The sequence below is a fragment of the Gadus macrocephalus genome, chromosome 4 (assembly GCF_031168955.1).
Source record: "Gadus macrocephalus chromosome 4, ASM3116895v1".
Taxonomy (NCBI): Eukaryota; Metazoa; Chordata; class Actinopteri; order Gadiformes; family Gadidae; genus Gadus; species Gadus macrocephalus.
This window is the reverse complement of record NC_082385.1, coordinates 22,982,665-22,990,498: the sequence shown is the minus strand read 5'-3', so window position 1 is coordinate 22,990,498 and position 7,834 is coordinate 22,982,665. Positions and strand designations below refer to the sequence as shown.

Here is a 7,834-nt window from a genome sequence, read left to right as displayed (position 1 = left end):
CAAGTTTTGTCGAATTTGTCGCGCCACAACAAGATAACCACCATTACATGTCTTTACCTTTTGTGGAAGAGGGAGAGATGTCGGAGGAACCGACGCAGTATATTCATAATATTGTAATGACCACGGAAGAGGCAGGGAATGAATTATTGAATAGACATAGATTTATTATATAGGCCTACCTAATAAAACGTTGGAACACACAAGACCGGAAACATAGAAACGCCGGTAAACAAACCCAAAGAAATCCCAATCCCTATGAGAGCTCCCCGCGCTACGGCCATCCGGAGGAGCACAGAGCTTTTTGCCGTGATATTAGATATACAAATATTATATTATATACTATTATATTATCTATAGAGCTCCGGGAGTCGCAAACGGCAACATTCACTTTCTCCTCCATGCTGCAGTTCACCCCGGTTGAACGCTGATTGGCTGTTACGTTACACATGTAACTCAGTGGCCACGCTGTTGAACGCTGATTGGCTGTCATATGCGTCATCACGCGAAATTCGCGTCATCACACGAAATTCGCATCAAAGTTCAAATATTTGAACTCGAGCAAATTTTTCGCGCAACAGATTCTCGTGAACGCGCTCGCCTGTGCACGGTAAAAGGGTGGCGCGACAAGTTTTGACTTTCACTTGTCGCCGATTTTCTCTCGCAAATTAATTTTTTGGCGAAAAATTCGCAAAATCTTTTGCAAAGCGTTTTGCATAATCTTTTGCAAAACGTGTTTTGCGGATTGAAATGTCATCTGAATTTTGCAACACACAGAGCGAAAAAAAAACACGACGTTTTGCAAAACGTTTTGCAAAACGTTTTACAAAACGTAACGTATGTGTCAGCAATGGAGGAGATTGTTGATGCGCTCCGAAGTTTGGCCGATGATGTGGAGAACAATCGTGTTGAAGACACAGATGCAGTAGATAGAGTGCGTGTTCTTGGAGATAGGATATATGACTTATCCTCACTGGTATGTTTTGATGCCAGTGTGGTAAACACAAAGATTTCCCAAGTCCTACAGGCACTGAGTGCGAAACGTAGGGTCGGGAGACCCATCGTGGAGATACCCTTGGAGTCAATAGAGGGATACCTCTCCCTTGGCCTAAAGGTGCAGGAGATTGCGGACCTGTATGGTGTCCACAGAACCACCGTACACCGCAAAATGCAACAAAATGGACTCAGGTGAGTGATCGAATGTAGTCTGACACACCGACACGCATGAGGGGTGGGGGGCATGCACCAATCTATCTTTGAAGGGAATTTCAAACATGAACATTACAGTACGTATCCTACAGTATCGTAGGAGAGAGATGACGCGTGGCTCACCTGGATCAGGCTGAGCACGCGGTCGTGCAGAACCAGGTTACACCTGTAACCACAGGTGTGGGATGACTGTGCTTATGTGTGTGGCAAGTAGGCCTATGGTAAGTGTCGGGCAACACTTGTCAGTAAAGTCAAATATTTCGCTGGCCGATGTGTCCTAAAAATAAGTTTATCTTCATAAATTACTAAGAACACGTTTAAGAGTGGAACAGTTACTCATCCAGGATATTTTTTTATCCCTTTCCTAAGTGTGTCAGCCATGTATTCTGAGATGAGTGACACGCAGCTGGACGCCCTGGTGCTGGAGATCCACAGGATCCATCTGTGTGGCTACCGGATGTTGCGATACCATCTCCAGGGAAGAGGCCATCTGGTCCAAAGTATGTTCACCTACCTCTTGTACCTATAAGCACCCAAACTGATGCTGTTGTTTTATGTCTGTTCTTGATTTTCTGATTTTCTGTGCTATGTGAAGTTCACAGAGTACGCCAATCCTTAAAAAGAGTGAAACCAGAGGGCACAGAACAAAGAGCCCTGGCCAACCGAACTCCACATAGGCGGCAATATTCAGTTCCTGGGCCCAACTGTACGTGGCATATTGATGGCAATCACAAATTAATACGATATGTAAATGAATGTCAAATAATCGTAGTAATTATAGTTTATCCTTTAACAAAAAGTTGGAGATTTGTAATCCACCGTGGGATGTATGGCTTCAGCCGCCTAGTGGTGTTCTTGTCAGCAGCCACCAACAACCGTGCCACAACATTGCTGGATGCTTTTCTTGGAGCTGTCAGGCAGTATGGTGTGCCATCTTGTGTCCGGTCGGATAAGGGGAGAGAGAACATTGAGGTGGCATATTACATGTTGGACAACTGCGGATCTAACCGCAATTCCCACATAACTGGGAGGAGTGTGCATAATCAAAGGTAAGTTGAATAGGTTGTTGAATTGTACCAACAACTTTTGTCTTTATTCATCTTTTACAACTCCATACCTTAAATAGTCATAGAGGCCATTTTATGTTAATCATAACATCTTTTTCTGTTTTTAAGAATTGAGGGACTTTAGAGAGATGGATACACACAAGTGCTCGATCTCTTCCACGAAATGGAAGCATCACGGACGTTGAATCCAGACAGTGAGATCCACCTCTTCGCTCTCCACTGGGTTTTCCTGACATTGGTCCAGAGCCATCTCAGGCATTTCCAAGATGCCTGGAATTTCCACAGCCTGAGGACTGAAAATAGCTAGTCACGCTACCAGCTGTGGCTATGCAACATACGTGCTGTTGCTGATCCCCCAGATGTAGGTTCAGCTATAAAGATTGGCCCAAAACTAGGATATTACGATAAGTAAATTGTATTGTAAATTGTACATTTTAATTAGGGTTTCCAAACATCCACAGAGGTCATGCAACTCCTAATTCGGTTCATGTAATTTACTCTGATGGTGCAAGCAATGTCTTTGTATTCATCTATGTAGATGGCTATTGCTCTGATTGCTCATACTGGTATTATTTCCTAAGGTTGACGATCTTTATGGTGCCAGTGTAGATGGTCCGGACCTGGAAGACCTGTCTGGAGTCGACGTTCCGGAGATCCAACTACCACGTGACCTGACTGCTGAGGAGCTCTCACGATTGCCTCAGCGAAATGTTTCACTGAATGAGGCTATTGCTGTTTGCAGCTCAGTTGTTGAGCAGGTACAAGACATTTTTCAAACAGCATGATGTTCTCTCCAAGGATTTACAAATATTTGTAAATTTGTAAATATATATGAATCTACCTTCCCCTTTACATGCAGTGTATGCTTAATTCTTCCTCATCCAAACATACTGCCGTTCCATTGACATGAACTGAACCAAAATAATATAAGTGAGTGACAATACTGTGACAAACTAGCTTCTGCCTATTGAGCTTTGCTTTTATTAAAAAATGACATTTTTTTCATTGCACTCACTTCCTAAATTCAATGCTTAAAACACCCTTTTTGGCGGACAAATAGTAAGGAGGAATTTCGTATTGTCTCAACATGTGTGAAAGTGTGGAATAATATTATATTGCAAACTGCGAAAACAAACAATTTGAACTAAAAAGGTAAGACACAAGGTAAAATGAGAATGTGTGTGTGTGTGTGTGTGTGTGTGTGTGTGTGTGTGTGTGTGTGTGTGTGTGTGTGTGTGTGTGTGTGTGTGTGTGTGTGTGTGTGTGTGTGTGTGTGTGTGTGTGTGTGTGTGTGTGAATAAGTGAGAGTGGGTGAATAATTGAGAGTGAGTGAGAGAGCGCTGCAGCTATACATTTCTCACTTAAGCTGATGTACTGCCGCAAGTGAGCAACCACACTGCAGTAATCATCAATTTCCTCCTCTTCATCAATGTCTGGTTCTGGCCACACAATTCGTTCTATTATCATCTGAAAGAGAACATGAATTATAAAAACACGACCATGCAAGCCCTGTACATGGTCTGTACTCTGTAGGCACGAAAGGTTACCTCTGGCTCCAGCTCTGCCTCTGCAGATCTGGGGAACAAGGCAGATGCCAGATTCAGGCCGTTCTTTTAACATTTTCCTTCAGCCCGTGCCGCAACTGCACCATTTGCCTCTCACGTCTGACAATTACCTTTAGAAAGCACATCGCACCAGAAACAATATTTAGCAGCATACTGTATCCAAGAACACATTCACTGTACATGTAAATAGCTTTCTTATTTATTTTTTTATTTGATTGGGCATTCTCATACCCCATGATGGAGGATTTGTTGTGACAACAACCTCCTGTTGTTCTCTGTAAGAGTGGGCAGGTCCCAGCTGAGGGCCAATTTGTTCACTTGGTCTACATTTTCGGGGGGTCAGGACAGTCTGGCTTTCTAGTTGTTAGAAAGCATTAGTAATTGAATACAACAGTGGTCAACAATTAGATGACACATGGGCAGATGAAAAGAGGCAGCACAAATTGAATTGTTATACTTACAAGGCTTACAATCTCCACAATGTCCAAATCTGGACAATCTTCTAACTGCAAGACTGCAGCATCTATGGCCCCCATGTCCTTGCTGGCCAGCAGAGGGAAAGTCCTTGCTGGCCAGCAGAGGCCCATCCCTGTGTCAAAAGTGGACCCTGATTTATGAGAGAATGTCCGATTATTCTCCCTGCCATGCGGAACAGATCCCCCTGGAGCAATGACAAGGAGATGGATGCGACCAAGTGGTCTGCCCCTCCAGTGAACAGGATTGAATTCCCACCAGTGTAGTCTAAGGAGATAAACCAAGAACTGAGCTATCAGCACATCCGTATATCCACATATATTCAGAAACGTTACATAAAACTTAACATTGACTTACCAAGGTGTAAATGTAGGCCTGTTTGGACCTTATTCAGGAATAGCTAAAATAAATATTTCTTCACGCCATCCCCAATTGTCTCCTGTCATATACAAAACAATGCAAAATCTTGAGGATTGCACATTTTAGGTGTGTTACTAGATGTAGTAGATGTACCATACAGTACATATGTACATGTTTTGTTCAGCATGGAGAGAGGGGGGGGGGGGGCTAGCTTGTGGTATACAGGTGGAATATAAAAGAAAGTTCAAGTGCTTTACCGAGTGTTCAACTGAGTAAGGTAGTCGCAGGTGAGGATGCATACATGTTTTAGTTTTTTACATACCCTTGAGCTCGACTTCAAAAGGACGGGTCCAATCAACATTAGTCTGCTCATAGAAGCCGATAATTGATCTTTCTCTGTCCTCTTCTGTGACGTGCATGTCCAAAGTCAACTTTAGGGTTGGCTTCTGGTCGGCATCTTTGGCCACATGAGTCTAAAACATTTTGGCTGCTGCTTTGGCAGCTGGCTCCAGCTTCCATTCTAAGTGTTAAACCAGTAGCATAACTCTTACATGAAATAGAGGACACCAGGGGCGATTCTAGGGTCAGAGCTTTAGGGGTGCTGAGCACTCAATGAGCCCCACTGCCACACCACCCACCCTTTTTTCACACAAAAACTAAAAATATGTCTATTGAAAAATAACTTTATCATTTTAACATTGGTTCAACTAACTCAAAAAATTGTTTTTCTTTTTTTGGAGCCCTTTCCAGAGCACCATCTTTATTGTGACAGTTCACACAGCCCCCTGTAACAAACACAAAACTCTCTTCACTCAGCTGGTTTTACTGACCGTTAACTCCATGTGCCTCATTTTGTATCAACAGTCATTAGATTAGATTAGATTAAATAAAATTCAATTTTATTGTCATTGAACAAAGTAACAGGTACTTGGACAACAAAATGCAAGTCATCTTCTGCAAATTATTTACAAATGGCCATCTCTAATCTACTTGGTTGCACACCTGTCTGAACTTTCATAAAACAAGCTTCACATCTAGAGCAAGAAAAATAAGGTAAACCCAAAAAGTAAAAAATACTTTACCCAGGACTTGAAAATACTTAGAAATTGAATATATACAAAAAGAAAGAGAGGGAAATCTTTGATAGTACTTCCCCTGAATCCCCATCTGGCTCTTCCATGTATGCAGGTAATACACTCTACTTTGGGAGAGTTAATCTATGTCGCCGAACTTTGAGGGTGGCAAACCTGTCAATGACCCTTTGGTGTTCAATTCTTTCAAGCAACTCCTACTCAATGGACATCACAGCTAGGTGCTGGAGTCTGCTTTGGCCTATGGTCCTCCTGAGCCATGTATGGAGCCGACGCAAGGCACTAAAAGACCGCTCACATGTACAGCTGCTAACTGGTATTGTCAAGGCAACCTGCATAACAGCTTTCAGTGAAGGGAACATTTCAGAATCTAGGAGTTTGTACACTGCTAGCATGTCCTGAACTGTACCTGCCTCACTCTTGCGCTTTCTCCTTCTCCATCTTTCTCTCTTTCCCTTGACACTGACAATAATACACAAATATATTGCAGGAGAGTTGAGGTCAGTTTGTCATGTCAAATTTTTTTTATGGAGACCATTTACAGATTCTAAGAATATGATCAAAGGCACACAGAGGCGTGTCATTTTAAATATCTTTATTATTATTATTATTGGGCTTAGAAACACAATAATGTTTTAATCACAAATTCCTTTCACAAGAGAAGCTGTTCTCCATTGCGGGTTTGAAAAAAGAAAGAAAGCAGGGGACCTTTGCCTACATAAGTAATTTGATACAACATAGAGATAGCTGGTTTATATTGGCCAGTGCATCAGCTGCTCTCTAGCACACACACAAACACACACACACACACACGCACACGCACACGCACACACACACACACACACACACACACACACACCAGAAAAGACACGCCTGACGTCATGTTGACATGACTCCCGATTGTTAAAATGAGTCTCAAAGTAACGATAAACTTTAACAACAGAGACACACGTACGCACTACACAGGTACTTGTGGCGCTGCTGTTTTTGCTTAATAAATGGACCGCTCCAGTTCGACGGTAGCCGTGCTATTGGTGCTAACCGGGCTACCGAGCTAACTGGTAAACGGTGCCTGGACTCCAGCACTCACCGGAGCGTTGCAGGTACAGAAGAGAAGGAGTGGGTGAGAAGTATGAAGGTATTATTGTAGCAAAAGTCTTTAGCACCTGTAACTGCAGAATTTGAATGCGTACACTAAAGTCACAGTAAATTTGAAGTCGTATATATTTATTTTGCATGTGTACTCTAAAGTCACAAATGTGTAACAGTACATTTGTAGTCGTAAAAAAAATATAAATATTTTTTATACCATTGTAAACACAAAATAGGGTCTACGAGTACGCTAATCTGTGTTACAGGTGCACAAATCCTTTTGCTACAATTATTGCAGCGCAGTTGGTGCAAAACACATTCGCACACCCGTGTTTCATAATCTGAGAACATGCCCAAAAGGTGTGCATTCGTAAACCCAAATTTGAACAAATGCATCAGAAGTTGCACATCTGTGAACGCTATGTTAATTCAGCATTTTAATGAGCGAGCACAAAACCATTTTACAACTGCTCGAATCTGCTCCTGCAAGTCTCAGCTGTGGGGTTTTTTGCAGGTTGTTTTGCAACACCCCTAGGTGGTAAATGTGTAGCAAAAGTATTCGTATCCGTAGATGACAGAGCGTCCGTGAGCGGGACAAAATAGTCCCGCCCATAATTTCCTAATCCAATGAAAATCGCCGGCAGGGATGCATTTCTCAAATTACACTGTCTGGGACCCACCCCGTGCCAGCCATGGAGCTATAAAGATCGCAGCATACTCAGCACGGGATACGTTTATTTCTGGAGAAGTGAAGAGGGCGTCCTACTGAACGGAGATGGGTATCCTACATTATGTTAAATGAAATGACTTAGTTCAAGTGAATTCCCCCCAAAGTATTTCATTAACATGCCGCAAATGTCCTTGAATGTATTTTAATGGTCGCCATAACATAAATTCAGAAATGTTAATGCAATACTTTGGGGAGAATTCCCTTGAACTAAGTCATTTCATTTTACATAATGTAGGATACCCACCTCCG

The 7,834-nt window shown here is 42.4% G+C and overlaps 1 long non-coding RNA gene across 1 annotated transcript; it reads left to right on the top strand.

Moving 5' to 3' along the window:
- The first annotated feature begins 233 nt into the window (after positions 1-233).
- On the top strand, positions 234-3,283 carry LOC132456363 (uncharacterized). Its single transcript, XR_009525448.1, has 7 exons — positions 234-1,185; positions 1,299-1,427; positions 1,576-1,706; positions 1,802-1,912; positions 2,007-2,255; positions 2,382-2,634; positions 2,855-3,283. It is a non-coding gene; the product is annotated as an uncharacterized LOC132456363 (long non-coding RNA).
- The last annotated feature ends 4,551 nt before the right edge of the window (positions 3,284-7,834 follow it).